Source organism: Ovis aries, chromosome 9 (genome assembly GCF_016772045.2).
Source record: "Ovis aries strain OAR_USU_Benz2616 breed Rambouillet chromosome 9, ARS-UI_Ramb_v3.0, whole genome shotgun sequence".
NCBI lineage: Eukaryota > Metazoa > Chordata > Mammalia > Artiodactyla > Bovidae > Ovis > Ovis aries.
Window position 1 is genome coordinate 6,860,861 of NC_056062.1, and position 22,412 is coordinate 6,883,272.

A 22,412-nucleotide genomic window follows, 5' to 3' on the forward strand; every position below is an offset into this window, starting at 1 on the left:
GATGGACTGATGATGAAGCTGAAACTCCAGTAATTTGTCCACCTGATGCGAAATTCTGACTCATTTGAAAAAACCCTGATGCTGGGAAAGATTGAAGGCAGGAGGAGAAGGGGACAACAGCGGATGAGATGATTGGATGGCATCATCCATGCAACCAGGTTGATGGACCTGAGTTTGAGTAAAATCTTGGAAGTTGATGATGGACAGGGAAGCCTGTCTTGCTGCAGTCTATGGGATCGCAAAGAGTCAGACATGACTGAGTGAGTGAACTACTACTATAAATTGCTCCTTTATCTAAGACTATCCATTGAGTCAGTGTTGCCATCCAGCTATTCATTCTCTGTTGTTTCCTTCTCCTCTTGCCTTCAATTTTTCCCAGCATCAGAGTATTTTCTAAAGAGTCAACTCTTTGCATCAGGGGGCCAAATATTGGACCTTCAGCTTCAGCATCAGTCTTTAAAAGAATGTTCAGGATTGATTTCCTGTAGGATTGACTGGTTTGTTCTCCTTACAGTCCAATGGACTCTCGAGATTCTCCTCCAACACCACAGCTCAAAGGCATCAATTCTTCGGCACTCAGCCTTCTTCACAGTCCAACTCTCACATCCATACATGACCACAGGAAAAACCATAGCCTTGACTAGACAGACCTTAGTCGGCAAAGTGATATCTCTGCTTTTGAGTATGCTTTCTAGGTTGATCATAGCTTTTCTTCCAAGGAGTAAGCATCTTTTAATTTCATGGCTGCAGTCACCATCTGCAGTGATTTTGGAGCCAAAAAAATAAAGTCTGACACTGTTCCCACTGTTTCCCCTGTTTCACCATCTATTTCCTTCCCATGAAGTGATGGGACGGGATGCCACGATCTTTGTTTTCTGAATGTTGAGCTTTAAGCCAACTTTTTCACTCTCCTCTTTCACTTTCATCAAGAGGCTTTTTAGCTCCTCTTCACTTTCTGCCATAAGGGTGGTGTCATCTGCATATCTGAGGTTATTGATATTTCTCCTGGCAATCTTGATTCCAGCTTGTATTTCTTCCAGTCCAGCATTTCTCATGATGTACCCTGCATAGAAGTTAATTAAGCAGGGTGACAATATACAGCCTTGATGTACTCATTTTCCTATTTGGAACCACTCTGTTGTTCCATGTCCAGTTCTAGCTGTTGCTTCCTGACCTGCATACAGATTTCTCAAGAGGCAAGTTGGGTGGTCTGGTATTCTCTTTCTTTCTGAATTTTCCTCAGCTTATTGTGATCCACACAGTCAAAGGCTTTGGCATAGTCAATAAAGCAGAAATAGATGTTTTTCTGGAACTCTCTTTCTTTTTCCATGATCCAGCAGATATTGGCAATTTGATCTCTGGTTCCTCTGCCTTTTCTAAAACCAGCTTGAATCTCAGGGAGTTCACGGTTCATGTATTGCTGAAGCCTGGCTTGGAGAATTTTGCACATTGCTTTACTAGCATATGAGATGAGTGCAATTATCTTTTAGTATTTGAAAGAGCTCAACTGGAATTCTATCACCTGCACTCAGCTCTGTTCAGTGCCGTCGCTCTGTCGTGTGTGACTCTTTGCGACACCATGAATTGCAACACTCCAGGCCTCTCTGACCATCATCAACTCCAGGAGTTCATTCAACCTCATGTCCATCGAGTCAGTGATGCCATCCAGCCATCTCATCCTCTGTCGTCCCCTCCTCCTCCTGCCTCCAATCCCTCCCAGCATCAGGGTCTTTTCCAATGAGTCAACTCTTCGCATGAGGTGGCCAAAGTATTGGAGTTTCAGGTTTAACTTCAGTCCTTCCAATGAACTTCCAGGACTGATCTCCTTTAGGATGGACTGGTTGGATTTCCTTGCAGATCAAGGGACTCTCAAGAGTCTTCTCCAACACCAGAGTTCAAAAGCATCAGTTCTTCAGTGCTCAGCTTTCTTCACAGTCTAACTCTCAAATTTATACGTGAGCACTGGAAAGTTATAGCCTTGACAAAATAGACCTTGTTGGCAAAGTAATATCTCTGCTTTTGAATATACTATCTAGGTTGGTCATAACTTTTCTTTCAAGGAGTAAGTGTCTTTTAATTTCATGGCTGCAGTCACCATCTGCAGTGATTTTGGAGCCCAGAAAAATAAAGTTTAATACTGTTTCCACTGTTTCCCCATCTATTTCCCATGAAGTGATGGGACCGTATGCCATGATCTTAGTTTTCTGAATGTTGAGCTTTAAGCCAACATTTTCACTCTCCTCTTTCACTTTCATCAAGAGGCTCTTTAGATATTTTTCACTTTCTTCCATAAGGGTGGTGTCATCTTAATATCTGAGGTTGTTGATATTTCTCCCAGCAATCTTGATTCCAGCTTGTGCTTCTTCCAGTCCAGCGTTTCTCATGATGTCACTTCCACTAGCTTTGTTCATAATGATGTTTCCTAAGGCCCAGTTGACTTTGCACCTCAGATAACTGGCTTTAGCTGAGTGATCACACCATTGTGGCTACCTGAGTCAATTAGAGGTTTTTGTAAAGCTGTTCTATGTATCCTTGCCATCTATTCTTAATTTCTTCTGCTTATTTTAGGTCCATATAATTTCTCTATGTTTTTCAATATTGTTAAAAATCAAACTATTGAAATATAATAACTAAGAGACCGATATATAGAGAAAGAGGTCACAGTAAATGCTAGAGCTTAATTTTCCCCTTTCCTTGAAACTCCAGACTTATTCACAATACTGGTGTGGGGAAAAAAAAAAAAGTCCAGAAAGAGCCACCAAGGAGGAATTTATGAAGCTTACTGTTATGAGGCCCTAGAACTGCTCTCTAATTAATTTGAATTCATGTACGGAAACATCGTCAGATGTCAAATCCAAACTAAATTTTTGAAGTATTTTTAACTTATTACAGTGCAAGAAAACTTAGTTCCGTGTAGCAGTAATAGTCCTGGCATGCAGCAAAGATTATTAGCACAGTTTTCTGTATATGCTGGCAACGACCCATGTGGCGTCTAGGCAGATTCAAATTTCATGGACCTGGGGAAGATCTGTTAATGGTGTTTTGAGGCGTGTACACATTGCATAAATTCTTACAAGGAGACACGAATTTGTGCATGAAAAAAGTATTAGGTGGATCCTGCTGATATGTTTGTGAAAACGCTCAGTAAATATGTAATTAAAGTTTCAATTTTCAGGAACTCAGATGTTTTATATTGTAAAAGCAGAGAAAACAATTTTCTATTTAACATACTAGTACTCAACAGAATAAAACTATTTGTTTGAGTAGACTAAGCCGCATGGAAAGATCAAAGCAATGCCTTTGAAAAGAAAAATTGTAGTTTTGATAAAGTTATTAGAAATGTATAATAAAAGATCATTTTGGTGAACAAAAATATATGAATGAACAATCTACATGCAATAACTTGAGGGGGAATTTATTTTGCAATATGCATATGTAGAAAATAAACTCTTTCCTTATGTAAATAAGAAGCTAGGAATAACACAGACTGTTTTTCTATCAGATACTTTCCCTTTAGCTTCGTCTCGTTACTTTACTGAGATAAATGCATAAGATATATAAGATATACAGAGAGATGTTATGGGGAGGGGAGGTGGGAGGGGGGCTTCATGTTTGGGAACGCATGTACACCCATGGTGGATTCATGTCAATGTATGGCAAAACCAATACAGTATTGTAAAGTAAAATAAAGTAAAAATAAAAATTAAAAAAAAGAAACCTTTAAAACAAAAAAATATAAGAGGACTGCAATTTTTAATATTTTTTATTACCTAGATCTAAGTTTTATGAGTACAATACACATAAAATATGAAGAATGGTCTAAATGTATTTCCTTCCTGTCTACAATGGGAATTAAGTCAACTTAGCCCATATAGTTACCGTAAGTCAGAAATGGAGAAACCATCTGATGTGATATGGTTAGCACAGTACTTGATATAAACAAGCATTTAATAAATGCCAGTATGAGGTTTTAATTTAATGTTTCTTCATGAAAACCTAGTTTGTTTCATTATGCTATTTTGTATGTGTGTTTCTGTGGCAAAAATTTCTAAGGTTGACTTACAAAAGACATTGAAAATATTGAAGTCACTAGGTTCAAGGTTGTGCTTGGTTTTGAAGAATATTTTTGAGTAGCTGCTGTATATCAAGTATGATGGTGACCTCCTGCTTCAGTTTCTAGAGGCATATCCTGTTGATACAGTTCCTGGCATGGAGAGGCTCATAGTCCTGACAGGTAAACAAGTAAGCAGGTAGACTGGTAGAGTGTGATGCAGCGTAATCAATCCTAGAACTGCATGGCCCAGAGAGGGTCACCTGACCGGGCTGGTGAGGAGGCAGGGGCAGACTAGGAAAGGGTCTGGATGAGGTGGAATTTTATCTGAAGTGCCATGGAAATTGGCAGGAGGATGGGAAGGAAAGTTTTTCAGCAGAAAGAGCATGTGGTCAAATGGGGAAACATATGGGAGCCATTGATTTAATTCATATGATAACTTTCATTTCTGCGCAGACAATCCAACCCTGTGAATGGGTTTCCTTACTCTAAGTTGAGAACAATAAGATACATAAACTATTTCTTCCTGATGAAATTCTTGGAGGGAGGCATCGAGTAAAATAGTACATGTATTTTTTATATCTTATAGTCCAGGGAGACTATTAGTTGTAGTATTAGTATGATTCATGTTTATTTTGGTAAACCAGTTATTTATGCATTGAATTTTGTTATTGAATTATGTCTGTAGTGTTTAAGATTTAATGAGTCCTAACATCATTTTGGCTACTCATTTCAGTACTAACTCGTCTGAGCTCTACAGTTGCCTAAGATCACACAGCTGGTATCTGATAAAAAACACAACCTAAACCCACTAGTTTAACTCCAAATCCAAAACTCAACCCCTAAGTTTACCATCTTGAAATATTATATGCTATTGTTAACTATCATTTCAATGCAGCATATCTAGTGCCACTGATAGAGGCATAACTAGCATGGCTCTTCTTTCAGTGAGCACCCTCACAGTCTTGGGCACCCAGGGAGGTATGGTGATGAGGATAAGAATGCAATTTCTATCATCAGGCACAAAGGAATGAGGACTGGTCTGGACCAGGGATATGACAGGACTACTTGAGGATTTCATTAGCAATTGAAACATGAAAGATGTCCTGAAAGAATCAAGCAAGGAAATTAGGAAGGGCATTTCATGCATAAACCCTGAGGATAAAGTGATTGACCATTCATTCCTGTTTGTCATGGATGGTTTCATTTTATGCCTATTAATAATATCCCCTTTAACTCTCAGAAGTGCTCTAGTTGGGACAATAAATTATATACCACCCTACCTAAAGGCAGGCACACAGAGTTGTGAGCAAACATAGCATATCTGGGGAAATGCAGATGATTTATCATGGCTGAAATTCAAGTTGTGAGATGGGAATTGTGAAAGATTAGAGAGTCTGAGAAAAAAGCATGAAGAGCTTTGCTCCTGCAGGGAGGGAGTTTAAGTTTAATTTTAAAGGTGATGAGAAGTCAATAAAAAGGCTTTAAGCAAAGCATATAGTGTGGTTTTATTATACTTTGAAAGATCACTCTGGAGTTATTGAAAAGAATGCATCTGTATGATGCAAGATTAGAGAGAAAAGACAAAAACCTTTGTTCAACACATATGTATATGAAGTTCCTATAGTGTGCTGGCATCATCCTAGATTCTTAGGACATAGTAGATCTCTGTTCTCATGGTGCTATCATTCTGGTACAGAAAGGCACACTAACAATAAAAATAATAACAGTGTAGAGCAAGGTAAGAGAGCTTGGGGTTATGTTGCAATTTAAATTTATGGCACAAGGGAAGGATTCCAATTTCATGTTGCAGCAAATAACTTGAGTTCTCAAGGAAGGTAGCCTTTTAGATATTGAGAGATGTTTCAGCTGGGAGGAATAGCTGGTGGTAAAGATATTGAGGTGAGAGCATGGTTGCTGTGGAGGGACTAGGGAGAGCAGAAAAGGTGCCTGGGAGGGATTGGAGTCAAGAGCACTTAGGACACTGCAAGCCGTTTTAAGGAATTTGAGTTTTACTCTGAGTAACACAGGGGGCCACTGCAAACCTTTGAGCAGAGAAATGACACACCATGACTTACCTTTTACAAGGAGGTCCCTGCTGCTTTGCTAGAAGCACTCTATCAGAGCCAAGGATGGCACATGAAAGGCTAGTTAGAACACTGTTATAAGAATCCAGGCCAGAGACTTTGCTCCGTAGATAGCCATCCAGGCAACTGGAGACAATAAAAAGGCACGAGTTGTGATCCTATTGTCATATAAGATAAAACTGAGGTCAAAATAAATGAAAGTGAAAGAAAGACAATTTATAATGTGGAAGAACATATTTTAGAGTGGATATATAATGATTTTGATGATCTATGGGCCAGATAAGGAAGAATGCTCTTTATAAACAGATATTATAAGAAACACAGCAAGAAATTGACAGAATACAATAAAGATAGATTTTATCTACTCTTACTTTGAAATGGGTCAAGTGCACAAATAGTCTTAAATATATTGAGAAAGTTTATAAAATTGTGCCTCAAAGTCCAAATGCACTGAAAAAAGAAGCTGACATATTTAATTTATATTATATATATTTAGGTGTTTGCTTTGTAGCAACAAATGCCATAAAGTCAATAAAAAGGTGACAAACTGGGAGAATATGTTGCTATGTAGGTCATAGATATAGTGGCAATCTCTAAAAAAAAAAAAAAAATCCTCATGATTTATTGGTAAAAGTAATCCAAAAGTTTATTTTAAAAAAGATAGGCAAAAATTTTCAGAAACATATATAAAGTTAATCATTATTCTAGATTGTACTCTCAATAAGAAAGATACAAATTAAATGACACTAAGCAGCCATGAAATTAAAAGACGCTTACTCCTTGGAAGAAAAGTTATGACCAACCTAGATAGCAGAGACATTACTTTGCCAACAAGGTCTGTCTAGTCATGGCTATGGTTTTTCCAGTAGTCATGTATGGATGAGAGAGTTGGACTGTGAAGAAGGCTGAGCGCCAAAGAATTGATGCTTTTGAACTGTGGTGTTGGAGAAGACTCTTGAGAGTCCTTTGGACTGCAAGGAGATCCAACCAGTCCATTCCAGAGGAGATCAGCCCTGGTATTCTTTGGAAGAAATGATACTGAAGCTGAAACTCCAGTACTTTGGCTACCACATGCGAAGAGTTGACTTATTGGAAAAGACTCTGATGCTGGGAGGGATTGGGGGCAGGAGGAGAAGGAGACAACAGAGGATGAGATGGCGGGATGTCATCACCGACTCGATGGATGTGAGTTTGAGTGAACTCCGGGAGATGGTGGACAGGGAGGCCTGGCGTGCTGCGATTCATGGGGTTGCAAAGAGTCGAACACGACTGAGCAACTGAACTGAACTGAACTGAACTGAAGATATTGCTTCTCAGGCATTATACTGACGAAAATTAACTGACGTCAGTACAGTGTAAACTTGTGATTCCTTAGTCAACTTCCAGATCTACATTGGTTTTGAGATCTAGATATTGGTGACTTCAAGTATGTACAGAAATCACCTCCCCATGAGGGAATCTGAGCAGTGTGAAGAGTAAATAGTACAGTGCGCTCTATGGCCATGAGACAAAGCTCCTTGGGACCTCTGATTTCAACAGCAGTCGTGGCGGTTGACTCCGCGCAAGTCAGATAGGCAGACTTATTCACAGCATGCAACAACAGCCACGGATCTTTCTCCCACTGGCCCTTCCCCCAAATGCACTTGAACCTGGGTATTTGGGAGTTAATGCCGTTGGAGTTTTCTGAAACCAGTGGAAAGTGAGAACTGATGGATTATGTAGACTTTCAGGCAGATAGTTCTGCAAAGCACACTGTACATTTCAAGACATTTTGGCAGAGACCTGTCCTGTTGCTGAGCAGCAGGGAAATTTAAAATGCAGTCTTTTATTGCATACTTATCCTTATCTGACTCATTTACCAACTTTCCCACATTTGCTTCCTGGGACCATCTCTAAATAAACTACTAACCCCATATCTTTCTTTCCACAGAATACTCTTTAATATTTGTTGTTGTTGTTCAGTTGCTAAGTCATTTCTGACTCTTTGTGATCCCATGGACTACTATAGCCCATAAGGTTCCTCTGTCCCTGGGGTTTTTCCAGGCAAGAATATTGGAGTAGGTGGCCATTTCTTTTTCCAGGGGATCTTCCCAACCCAGGGGTTGAACCAGTGTCTCCTGTGACTCCTGCATTAACAGATGTATTATATACCACTGAATCACCCTGCAAGCTCACTCTTTAATATACTGATCTTTTAATCTACCATTTTTTTACCTTTGGAAAACTCTTTTTTGTATATAACATTAAGCAATTCCTTTAAAGATTTTTATCTATACTACTTTCCTCATAACAATGGCCATTCCAAATGCAAAAACAAAGAATTTTGGCTCCACTTGTTGATGACAAACATATTCTTGTATTCAATAAAAATAAATGTATTGTTCCTAGCTACAATTTCATTTCATGATTATCTAACTTGAAATGAACTTTAATATTCATACATTCCAGTTTCAAATTCTCAAGCAATTATTTTTAATGGTTTGAAAGCATCCATTAACTTCAAAACCCATTGTCTTCTTTCACCCACAATGTTGGGCTAACTATTCAAAACATTTTTACCTTTCTAAGATTGTCTTTGTGTATCAGGAGAAACAATCATAGAATCTACATTCCCCATATTCTCTTAGCAGCAGATATCCAGTTCAAATTCCACTAATGAAAGACTTTTTCTTAAAATGTGGAAGGTGGCAACAGAAAGGAATTAAGCAAATATGTGTGTTTAGGCAGAAGACACACAAGAGGCTGTGCACTGGCTCCCAGTCGTCCCCTTGTAAATCAGGCTACTTAGATGCTGCAAGCAGCTGAGATTAGGAACCATTATCTTTTATGACTCTGTTGTTCCTGAATTACTGGAAAGTAAGGGGCCTTTAACTTTAACTTTCACTTCCCAAACCCTTTCAACTTCTTTTTCTTCCTGTATTAAATTCCTTCCTGTTTGAAATACCAAGAATGTATTTTACTTTCCTTAAAAATATCTGGGAGGTAAGAAGGTCATTTTACAAAGTATTGAAACTTCAGGCAATTTTATCTTGTTCTGTTCTTGCAACTATTGTTGGAATCACCATATTTATAATATATTTAGATTCATTGTTTTTGTGCTGTTCATTCACTAATTTGTGTTAAATTCTTTGTGATGCCATGGACTACAGTTTTCCAGGCTTTCCTGGCCCCCACTATCTCCCAGGGTTTGCTCAAATTCATGTCCATTGAGTTGATGATGGTATCTAACCATCTCATCCTCTGCTGCTCTCTTCTCCCTTTGCCTTCAGTCTTTCCCAGTGAAACCTTTTATCTCTGATTGAGCCTTGAGCCTATGCACTGGGACTCCAACCCAGACAAAACCCAGATTTGGATTTGAAACAACAAGGACAAGATTTGGCCCAGAGAGGTATTGGTTGGGATTGATACAGCCTGACCCGTTTCACACCCAAACCTGAGATAATGTCTCTAACTCTTATGCTATCCAAAGTTTCACTGTTAAATCAAAATCCAACACACAATTTGGCCAAGATTTGCACTTATGATTTTAGGTGCTATCCCTTCCAAGATAGTCTTCCAAAGAGGTGTTAGTTCCCAGAGTTTGTCACAAATAAATGGCATGGAAGAAATCCACAATGGCGTTCACAATGAGTGGGAGTTAGTCTGGCTATAAGTTGGGAATAAAGAGTCAGCACTTGTAACGATCAGAAGGAAGGGCGTAAAAGTGAAGATACACCTTGGCCGTCTTCTTGGGTTAACAAAATAAAGGGGGGGAAAAGGCAGGAATGAACAAGGGTTCAAGAATGTAGGAGAAAAATCACAGAGTCAAGAAGAGTAACAATTCTGTTCTGGATCTGCTGGCTGTTGGATGCCCATAGGCATATTGGGTTGACTCACCAGTCAAAAATTGGCAGGTGATTACAGGAATCCTCCCCAGTATACCTGGTTCATGGTGTCCCATGGGCTTCTTTAGGACCAAGACCTAACTCTAAACATTTTCCTAGCTTGTCACTGTCCCATTTGGGTCACCAGAGGAAACTGCTTCCCTCAGATTGGGACTTAAACTCATGTGCTGGGAATCAAACCCAACTAAAACACAGATTGGGACTTGAAGCCATGTGGCTGGGACTCGAACCCAGCCATAATGCTGTTTGGATGAGAATCACTTACCTGGTGTCTGGACTTACTGAGGCTCATGTTCTTTGTGTATCATCAGAGAAAGAATTTGGTTAGAGACAGAATGATAGGTAAGAAATTGATTTTATTCAGAGAGAAACACACTCCACAGACACAGGGTGGGCCATTGCAGAAGGTGAGTGTGGCCTTGAAATGTGGTGTGGTTAGCTTTTATGGGATGGATAATTTCATAGGCTAATGAGTGGGAGCATTATTCCAACTATTTTGGTAAAGGAGCTGGAATTTCAGGGGTTGGGACACTGCCCAATTTTTGGTCTTTGATGGAAATCAGAGTTGACTTCCTTTAGGATTGATTGACTTGATCTCTTTGCAGTCCAAGGGATTCTTAAGAGTCTTCTCCAACATCACAATTCAAAAGCATCAATTCTTCAGTGCTCAGCTTTCTTTATGATCCAATTCTCACACCCTTGTATGACTACTGGAAAAACCATAGCTTTGATTACATGGACCTTTGTCGGCAAAGTGATGTCTCTGCTTTTTAATATGTTGTCTAGGTTTGTCACAGCTTTCCTTCCTAGAAGCAAGCATCTTTTAATTTCATAGCTGTAATCACCATCTGCAGTGATCTTGGAGCCCATCAAAATAAAATCTGTTTCCACTTTTTCCTCTTTTATTTGACATGAAGTGATGGAACCAGATGCCATGATATTAGCTTTTTGAATGTTGAGTTTTAAGCCAGCTTTTTCAGTCTCCTCTTTCACTTTCATCAAGAGGCACATTAGTTCTTCTTCACTTTCTTCCAGTAGAGTGGTATCATCTAAATATCTGAGGTTGTTGATATTTCTTTAGGCAATCTTGATTCTAGCTTTTGATTCATCTGGCCTAGTATTTCACATGATGTACTCTGCACTTAAGTTAAATAAGCAGAGTGGCAGTATACAGGCCTGATGTATTCATTTCCCAATTTTAAACCAGTCAGTTGTTCCAAGTAAGGTTCTAACTGTTGCATCAATCTGCACACAAGTTTCTCAGGAGACAGGTAAAGTGATCTGGTATTCCCATCTCTTTAAGAATTTTCCATGCTTTGTTGTGATTCATTCAATTAAAGGCTTTTGAGTAGTCAATGAAGCAAAGTAGATGTTTTTTCTAGAATTCCCTTGCCTTCTTTATGATCCAATGAATTTTGGATTCAGTACTTTTTGTTTGTTTGTTTCCATCTCTCAGGTTGTGTCTAGCCTGTGCATGGGTGCTAAGTTGCTTCAGTTGTATGCAACTCCTTGCAACCCTATGGATCATAGACCACAAGGCTCTTCAGCCCATAGGATTTTCCAGGCAAGAATACTGTAGTGGATTGCCACACCCTCCTCCAGGGGATCTTCCCAACCCAGGGATCGAATCTGCATCTCATGTCTTGTGCATTGACAGGTGGTTTCTTTACCACTAGTGCCCTTTCTCAAGCCCAGGGTTACGCAAGCAACTGTATGTAGGCCTACTATGACTTAGTTCATTCATGGGCACATTTTCTGTGGCTATACTTGAATTGCAGTGTCAGATGTGCTTAGTTGTGATGCAGACTATTTGACTCCACCCCCCAAACTGAATATAATTATCATAGGAACATTTACAAGAAATATACTAATGAGTATTTGAGACCATTTATTTTTCTTAATATCTTGTACATTCCTGTATAGTATGAGACAATTTTTATATTGATTGTAACACTCTTGTGAAAAATTTGATAATAATATCCTGCTATTGATAAAGTCACAGAAATTTGAAGTGAAATGTATCAAAAATAGAAAATTATAGGCCAGAAAATAGGTTTTACAAATGTATTTAGAGGAAGAAGACCTCATATATATAATGATGATGCAAGCCAAGATATGCTGATTGGTTCAGAAGTGGCTGGCATCCTTGTAGATCATTGTAAAGCATGTGTAAAGTCATGTATACCTTACATCACTTTCACATAATTACTATGTAACCAAGGAAACAAGAAAAGAGATTAACTATGTTTCCAATGGCCTCATAGCTGGTTAGTAGTTGGCACGGAATTCTAGTCTGAAAACAAACTCCATAGTATGCTGCTGCTGCTGCTGCTGCTAAGTCACTTCAGTCGTGTCCGACTCTATGCGACCCCATAGACGGCAGCCCACCAGGTTCCTCAGTCCCTGGGATTCTCCAGGCAAGAACACTGGAGTGGGTTGCCATTTCCTTCTCCAATGCATAAAAGTGAAAAGTGAAAGTGAGGTCGCTCAGTCATGTCCAACTCTTCACGACCCCATGGACTGGAGCCTACCAGGCTCCTCCGTCCATGGGATTTTCCAGGCAAGAGTACGGGAGTGGGATGCCATCACCTTCTCTGACTCTATAGAATACCTATTGTTAATTGCTACAATATTTGCTATGAAGCAACCATGTATTTTTTTAATATTGTAAAGTAAAAAAAAATAGTAATAAAATCTAAAAAAAATAAATAGATGAGAAAAAATTTTAACATTTAATGAAATAAGAAAAAAGAAAGAAACAATGTATTTTTATGAGAAAGTTTTTTACACAGCACTATGATATTTCACATCATTTACCTCTGAAATCCAGAAAGTGAAACGTAATCACTATTAGCCACCATATTGGCATCATTTAAATTCTCTGTATTGTAACAGTGACTCAAACCCACATTATTGTAAATTTTTTGGAAATGAAGACTTAGTGTGATTTTAGAAAGCAGCTGGATAAGTAGTGTATTCTCCAACTGGACAAGGCCTTGGATAGATATTTCCTATGACAAAGCTCTACTAATTATATAGAATTATTGCATAATCTAATCATGTTTGATGAGCACATTTGTCTAATTAGAGAAGTGTCAATCTGGTGGAAATGAACATGGGCTCTTTATCAAATTTATGCACCCTTAATGTTATGGGTTCTCCAATACGGTGTAATTTTCTATGGTGATATAAACTCAAGATTTTCTTCCTTGAAATTGGAAAAAAAATAATTTCTGTACAAGACACTTAAGACCATGTGAAACAAAAGTCAGAAAACTAGAGAACAATTTGTCTACATTTACTTTTTTGGCTGGAAAGTAGTGCATTTTCAAGATTCAGACTTTTCCTTGAGGGCATGTTTTTAGACCTTGAAGAAGGCTGGATAGCATCAAATTAGAGTGATTGCACAGCTTTAGAATACTTATGTGAACATGCAAGCTTTTCAATTAATTTTTTTGTTTATTTTAATTCTCAGTACAATAAGGCATAGTGACACATCTTGAGAATGGGTAGTAAATCACCAACTTGGTAACTTTGAGATGGTTCAGTTCAGTTCAGTTGCTCAGTCATGTCCGACTCTTTGCGACCCCATGAATCACAACACATCAGGCCTCCTTGTCCATCACCAACTCCCAGAGTTTACCCAAACTCATGTCCATCGAGTTGGTGATGCCATCCAGCCATCTCATCCTTTGTTGTCCCCTCTCCTGCCCCTGATCTCTCCCAGCATCAGGGTCTTTTCCAATGAGTCAACTCTTCACATGAGGTAGCCAAAGTACTGGAGCTTCAGCTTTAGCATCATTCCTTCCAAAGAACACGTAGGGCTGATCTCCTTTAGAATGGACTGGTTGGATCTCCTTGCAGTCCAAAGGACTCTCAAGAGTCTTCTCCAACATCACAGTTCAAAAGCATCAATTCTTCGGCGCTCAACTTTCTTCACAGTCGAACTCTCACATCCATACATGACCACGGGAAAAACCATAGCCTTGGCTAGACTGACTTTTGTCGGCAAAGTAATGTCTCTGCTTTTGAATATGCTATCTAGGTTGGTCATAAATTTCCTTCCAAAGAGTAAACGTCTTTTAATTTCATGGGTGCAATCACCATCTGCAGTGATCTTGAGATGGTTATTCTATATCAAATACATACCAATACATACAGGGCTTCCTTGATAATTCAGTCAGTAAAGAATCTGCCTGCAGTGCAGGAGACCCAGGTTCTATCCCTGGGTTGGGAAGATCCTCTGGAGAAAGAAATGGCAAACTGCTTCAGTATCCTTGCCTGAAAAACCCCATTTATAGAGGAGTTTGGTGGGCTGCAGTCCATGGGGTCACAAAGAGTGGAGCACGACTGAGAGACTAACATTTTCATACACCATCATTCAAACACATAAATTTTGAAGAAATATTGCTATGTATACTAACTGATTTTTTGGACAGTTGAATTAATAAAATGGTATGACTAAATTAAATCTTTGGAAACTATTATTATAGAGAACCATTTTCAGATAACTTATCAATAAAATATTGGTAGGAAATTTATTCCAATCAATAAAATGTTTTATTCTTTGGAACTACCTGGGTCATTTTGACTGAAGCTGCTACAGATGTGTATGATTTCCCCAACAAGTAGAAAGATATAGCACATACCTTGAATTATAATTTTTTTCTTGCTTCTCAACATTATTTTTCAGAGGAATTTAGTTTTGTGCTCATAAAAGTGACATAATTTTTTTTCCATTTAGTAAGATTATTCAATTGACAATATCTAAAACCATAAGATTTAACTTTGTTTGTTTAACAGCTGATACATGGGGGATGTTAAGGATTTGAAGCCCCTACATTATTATGTCAACTTATTAAACTGCCACATCTAAGATACTTTTCACTCCTGTTGAGAAAATGCACTCTTGATTTGTTCTTATTAGAAAAAAGTATCAAAATTCCAAATGAGAAATTTTATTTGATTGGATAGAAAGTTATTTATTTTAATTATTCCTGACACCTTCTGCGTTATGCTATGAGTATGTCAAGAGAATAGAGAGAACTCATCTGCTTTAAGAGCAGTTTATTGAGAATGACACATTATTGTCACTATCTGAGAACCCTAAAAACCTACTAAAGGTCTAGTAAAATAATGTAAAACATAGTCTAAATGAAATTCATTTGTACAAAATGAGATACCATGTAAAATATTTTAGTAACTACTAAAATATTTTTAAGTGCAAGTAAAATAAAAATGTCATCCAATAACTATTTTTCCTAAATACCAGTGAAATGCAGTTGCAAATTTTTGTATTTAAAATAGTAAGTGGTTCTCAAACAACTGTATTTAGATGTGAGGTCCTTGTATATATGCTATGGTTAAGACACAAAATCTACTGATCTTGGCATAAGAAAATGCTCAATTGCCTGCTATGTTGATATCAACATTTATCAGTTTGAAATTACATAGCTAGTATGATGATTAAGTGGAGTTAAAATCACAAGTGTTTATTCAGTGATCTTTGTCTGAATATATAGAACAAAACATGACTAATAGAAAGCAGTTGTGAATATACCGTGGTTGAATTTTCATTAGTGCTGAGGATGGATTAAGCTTACAAATCACCTGAAGATGTGTGAAAAAGGAAGGTTGAATTAAAAGGAGCCTCCACAGTGAAAGTGACTGTTGAAAACCTAAACAATGATCTGAGGCAATATGTGGGAAATAATAAATGGAGGTTAGAGATTGCTACCACTTTAGACAAAAAGTATCAGAAATAGAATCCTGGAGAAAGGCTGGTTATATTTTATTATGTATATATATTTAGTAAACTAAGCAAGACATAAAAACAGTTATTTCAGAATGCAGAGCATGAAGTCCTGAGGATAGCTTCGAGACACTACTGATTTCTATACATGAAATCTAAGGGCCTTATATTCATTTCTCTTTGTCTCCTACTTGATTTAGGAATAATTATCTTAAATCTTCTCCATTTCACTTTGAGGACTGTAATATTCCTTGATCATTACATGAATGAAAAGCACCTTCCTCACATTCCTCATCCTTCCTCTCAAACCTTTCTTAAGTGGGACTGCACATTTCCTAGCCAACTGCCTCAGCTTCTACTCCAACAAATACATGTTGATCAAGCTATTAGTACCTCTTTCCTATGACTCTTGTGCCTGAACTTGGATTCTTTCTCTTGCCTAAACCACAAAGGAATGGTTTTCCATGGTTTTCCCTACCCTTCAAGAATCAACTTGGCTCTTGCTTCTTTAAAAAATACCATGCCTATCAATCTAGTCTATATGAGGGCCATTGAATTTTAGAATCACTGAATTTTAGAAATGAAAGGAAAGTTCATGAACTCCCAGCAACTATCCTATTGCTAGGCAGGTATGGAAATGAAGCCCATGGGTAATGTGAGTTGAACTTACATACTTGTAGAAGGATTGTCCTTCCCTATGCTATAATTTCCATGATAATTGAAAATTATCACTCAATTGATAAGTGCAGTGTAAAGAGATCCCAGTAACCAGACACAATTGTGCTTAAAAATCAGATCCAGTAATTACCGGTATTGTGATCTTACAAAAATTAACCTCAGGTTTTTAATCTTTAAAATGATAATAATAAAAAATATCAGAAAATGTTATGGCCAAGATTCAATGAGAAAATGGAGGGGATTTCTCTATGTCCCTTGCCCATAGTAGGTGTTAGCAGCTAACTGATGGCTTAATTCACGCATGTTTTATTTTCCCAGATGTGTATGCTCTTTTAAGTGCTTAGTAATATTTTTACTTTTTTTCATTGTTTTACTCTCATCAACTAACCAAACCATTACATATTAAGGACTTAATACATAATTCAGTAGATTTGTCTCTATTATGTTTTTTTTTTTATTTTCTTATTCAAACTCTCTTCACAAATAAACACAGAGAACCTGAGAGCTTATAAGAGCACTCACTTATCTTCTAAATACTCATGCCATAACTAAACCATCTAAACATAACTAAACCATAACTAAGACTCTAGGGAGTTTGTCACCTAGATATAATATGTATGACTACCAAGTATACAGGCCTTGCAGGTGGCACTGGTGGTTAACAAAACAAAACATAACCTGCCAATGCAGGGAATGCAGGTTCAATCCCTGGGTTGGGAAGGCCCCCTGGAGGGGGGCATGGTAACCCACTCCAGTATTCTTGCCTGAAAAATCCCATGGACAGCGGAGCCTGGTCGGCCATAGTCCATGGGGTTCCAAAGTGTCAGACATGCACTAAGCATACATTTATCAATGCCAATATTTGTCATTTTTCTTCTAAACTAAACCAAGATAAAATAAACTTTGTACTATTAAGGAGAATTGTACTTGAATCTGATATTGTTAAGCATTGAAGAGATTTATGAAATTATATTTTATTAGCATTTTATTAGATCTTTAGAAGGATCCAAATTCTGATTTCTATAACTCTTTAGTAGTAAGACTTTTGTGCAACTGCACTAACATTCAAAATGTATTAATGTCAGCTTTGCTACATGGTAGTAATAAATGAAAATGTACTACAAAAAGATGCTGTTAACATCATACAGGATTTCCATGACTCTTTTTGCACAGTTCTCCCTTCACTATTGATGTTACTTCAAATGTCATACAGTAGATTTAAGCATAGAATGAATTGCATGAGCACTCCTGTGATCTCTATAAGCCTAGGACAAAATTCATAAAATATCCTCATAGGAATATTTTGTAAAAAAAAAAAAAGTGTAAATATTAGCTTGCTTGTTAGAAAACCATGCATATAGCTATAATTATGTGTTCAGAAATAGCATCAATACCTCATGAATATGTTGAGTATGAAATTAATATAATTAAATAATCAATGAGTAAAATGTTTCCTATTATTCTTTGCTTCTCTGCACACAAATGGATGCTCAAGCACTTTAATATGTGGTACTAAGACTGATATTGCAAACATGTTGATGCTTTCTTTAAGTAGACACTGAATACAATGAAACTCCCATGTTTCAAGCCAATAGTCAAGGTTAAACATTTTAAAATTTTTTTCGTAATGTTATATAGAAAAAAAAAAGCAATTTTTAGGTTTAATATGTCCTTCATTGCCTTTTTCAAACATTCTGCCATTTGATATCAATGGATTTTCCCCTAAGGTTAAGAGCACATTGGAGACATTTTAAAAGCCATGACCTGTATGGACTTTGCAGTGGATTAATAACTTCAAGGTAGTTTGAAGCTCAAGATATTTAGGTAAGAATATACAACTTTTTTTTTTTTTTAATTGTGAGACTATCTCCACCCATACCAGCTGCCAAACTACATCTATTCAGTGAAATATTATGGATACTTATGGATACCTATTCTGTGAAAGTACTCTTTAATGTGATCACAAAGGCTCCAAATACTGTAGATATCTCTCTTTACCTTTCCTAACACACTGCAGAATTGTCTGCTAAGGTGCAAGCCCTTAATAAAGAAAAGATCACAGCCTCAAACACACACACACACACACACACACACACACACACACAAAGAGATCTAACTCTCACAATCCATTAACTCAAGACATCATTTCTTGAGCCAGGCACTTTGCCATGAATTCTGTACCCAGTGTACATCCTGGAAAGAATACTTGTTTTTCATCACTGTTGATGCTGTTTCCATCTCTGCCTAAGCACTAACATTCTTGTCCTCAGGCTCTAGTGACCTGGTTTCTTTGGTCTTTTCTCCTAGGTTGTTAATCATTTTTATTACTTCTCTTTGGTCTCTTTCCAAATTCTCTCTATCATGATACAGTTAGGAATGCCAAATGAAACCCACTGTGCTAATAAATATTTGACCTATGCTGGAGTTAAGAAAAAAATGTCCTCTAAGCTTTACACATACACTACTTGCCTGAAGTCTCCTTAATGAAGGATGAAGGATAGTGGATCTTGGAATCTTTGAGGTCTGGCTTTAAAATGGAACAGAGTACTGTGACTGTAGTAAGAGCTGGAATGGTTAAATAGATTCAGTCTACTCAGGAAGCAAAGCATTGAGAATACAATACAGAAGGCAAATGTCAATGTAATGCCCTATGGGAAGAATCAGAAGCAAAATGAAAAACTAAGTTAAGTATCAAGAACCAGGAGGAAAATGGAATGAAATGAGAGTTCCTCATGAATGCCATGATGAAAATTAGAGAATTTCTGGCTCATCATTTTTTTAAAATTGAAATATAGTTGAGTTACAATAGACAACTCAATACAGTTGAGTTACAATGTTTTGTCAGATTCAAGTCTATAGCAAAGTTATTCAGTTATTTATATATTTTTCCATATATTTTACATAATATAAAGTAGAGTCACTGTCCTATACAGTAGGTTCTTTTTATACATGGTATTCAGTTCAGTTCAGTATCTCAGTCATGCCCAACTTCTTGTGACCCCATGGACTGCAGCACACCAGGCCTGCCTGTCCATCGCCAAATCTTGGAGTTTACTCAAACTCATGTTCATCGAGTCGGTGATGCCATCCAACCATCTCATACTCTGTCTGCCCTTTCTCCTCATGCCTTCGATCTTTCCCAGCATCAGGGTTTTTTCCAATGAGTCAGTTCTTTGTATCAAGGTGGCCAAAGTATTGGAGTTTCAGCTTCAGCATCAATCCTTCTGATGAATAATCAGGACTGATTTCCTTTAGGAAGGACTTCTTGAATCTCTGTGCAGTCCAAAGGACTCTCAAGAGTCTTCTCCAACATCACCATTCAGAAGCATCAATTCTTCAGCACTCAGCTTTCTTTATAGTCCAACTTTCACATCCATACATGACTACTCAAAAAACCATAGCCTTGGCTAGACGGACATTTGTTAGCAGAGTAACATCTCTGCTTTTTAATATGCTCTCTAGATTGGTCATAAATTTTCTTCCAAGGAACAAGCATCTTTTAATTTCACGGCTTGCAATCACCATCTGCAGTGATTTTGGAGTCCCCAAAAATAAACCCTGTCACTGTTTCCATTGTTTCCCCATCTATTTGCCATGCAGCAATGGGACCAGATACCATGAACTTAGTTTTCTAAATATTGCATTTTAATCCAACTTTTGCACTGTCATCTTTCACTTTCATGAAAAAGCTCTTTAGTTCCTCTTCACTTTCTGCCATAAGGGAGAGGTCATCTGCATATCTGAGGTTACTGATATTTCTCCCGGCAATCTTGATTCCAGTTTATGCTTTGTCCAGCCCAGAGTATCTCATGGTGTACTCTGCATATAAGTTAAATGAGCAGGGTGACAATACACAGCCTTGACTTACTCCTTTCCCCATTTGGAACCAGTCTGTTGTTCCATGTCCAGTTCTAACTGTTGCTTCCTGACCTGTATATAGGTTTCTCAAGAGACAAGTCAGGTGGTCTTGCATTCCCATCTCTTGAAGAATTTTCCAGTTTGTTGCGGACCACACAGTCAAAGGCTTTGGCATAGTCAATAAGGCAGAAATAGATGTTTGTTTTTTTTTTCTTTCTTTCTTTTTCCATGATCCTGCAGATGTTGGCAGTTTGGTTTCTGGTTCCTCTGCCTTTTCTAAAACCAGCTTGAACATCTGGAGGTTCACAGTTCACATATTGTTGAAGCCTGAGTTGGAGAATTTTGAGCATTTATTTACTAGTGTGTGAGATGAGTGCAATTGTGCGATATTTTGAGCATTCTTTGCCATTCCCTTTCTTCAGGATTCCCTGGTGGCTCAGAGGGTAAATTGTCTGCCTGTAATGTGGGAGACCTGGGTTCGATCCCTGGGCCAGGAAAATCCCCTGGAAAAGGACATGGCAACCTCACTCCAGTATTCCTGCCTGAAGAATCCCATGGATGGAGGAGCCTGGTGGGCTATATATTCAGTCCATAGGGTCACAGAGGGTCGGACACGACTGAGTGCCCTCAATATATAAATAATTCTTTGAGATTGGGATGAAAACTGACCTTGCCAGTCCTGTGAAAACGTTGAGTTTTCCAAATTTGCTGGCATATTCAGTGCAATGCTGTCACAGCATAATCTTTTAGGATTTGAAAGAGCTCAACTGCAGTTCCATCACCTCCACTTGCTTTGTTCGTAGTGATGCATCCTAAGGCCCACTTGACTTCACATTCCAGGATATCTGGCTCTAGGCTAGTGATCACACCCTCGTGATTATCTGAGTCATGAAGATCTTTTTAGTGTAGTTCTTCTATGTATTATTGCCACCTCCTTTTAATATCGTCTGCTTCTGTTAGGTCCATACCATTTCTATCCTCTATTGTGCCCATCTTTGCATGAAATGTTCCCTTGGTATCTCTAATTTTCTTGAAGAGGTCTCTAATCTTTCCCATTCTATTGTTTTCCTCTATTTCTTTGCATTGATCACTGAGGAAGGCTTTCTCTTTCTTTCTTTCTTTCTTTCTTTGCCTTTTTTTTTTTCTTGCTTTCTTATATTTCCTTGCTATTCTTTGGAACTCTGCACTCAAATGGATAATTGTGTTGCATAATATATTGTATACAATACATTGTATAATATATGGTATTATATATATTTTAATTCCAAATCTCTAACTTATCCTTCCAATTCCTTCCTCCTTGCTAACCATAAATTTGTTTTCTATGTCTGAGTCTATTTCTGTTCTGTAAATGAATTCATCTGTATAATTTTTTCAGGTTCTATATGTAAGGGTTATCATATGATATTCATATTTCTCTATCTGATTTACTACACTTGGTATGATAATCTCTAGGACTATCCATGCTGCTGCAATTCAGTTCAGTTCTGTTCAGTTCAGTTCAGTTCAGTCACTCAGTCGTGTCTGACTCTTTGGGACCCCATGAACGCCAGGCCTCCCTGTTCATCACCAACTCCCAGAGTCCACCCAAACCCATGTCCATCAAGTTGATGATGCCATCCAACCATCTCATCCTCTGTTGTCCCTTTCTCCTCCTGCCCTCAATCTTTCCCAGCATCAGGGTCTTTTACAATGAGTCAGCTATTCACATCAGGTGGCCAAAGGATTGGAGTTTCAGCTTCAACATCAGTCCTTCCAATGAACACCCAGGACTGATCTTCTTTAGGATGGACTGGTTGGATCTCCTTGCAGTCCAAGGGACTCTCAAGAGTCTTCTCCAACAACACAGTTTAAAAGCATCAATTATTTGATACCCAGCTTTCTTTATAGTCCAACTGCTGCAATTACTATTTCATTTTTTATGAAATGTAAACAAAATAACATTTCATTGTGTATGTGTACAGAATCTTCTTTAGGTTCTTTCCATATCTTGGTTACTGTGAATTGAGCTGCAATGAACATTGGGGTGCATGTATGTTTTCAGATGTCGGATTTCTCCAGATATATGTCCAGTGGTTCATCATTATTTGTCAGTTGTCTAT

The 22,412-nt window shown here is 37.9% G+C and overlaps 1 pseudogene; it reads left to right on the forward strand.

Moving 5' to 3' along the window:
* LOC101103735 (actin-related protein 2/3 complex subunit 2-like) overlaps positions 1-22,412 on the forward strand; it is a 61,492-nt pseudogene that overhangs the window by 22,584 nt on the left and 16,496 nt on the right.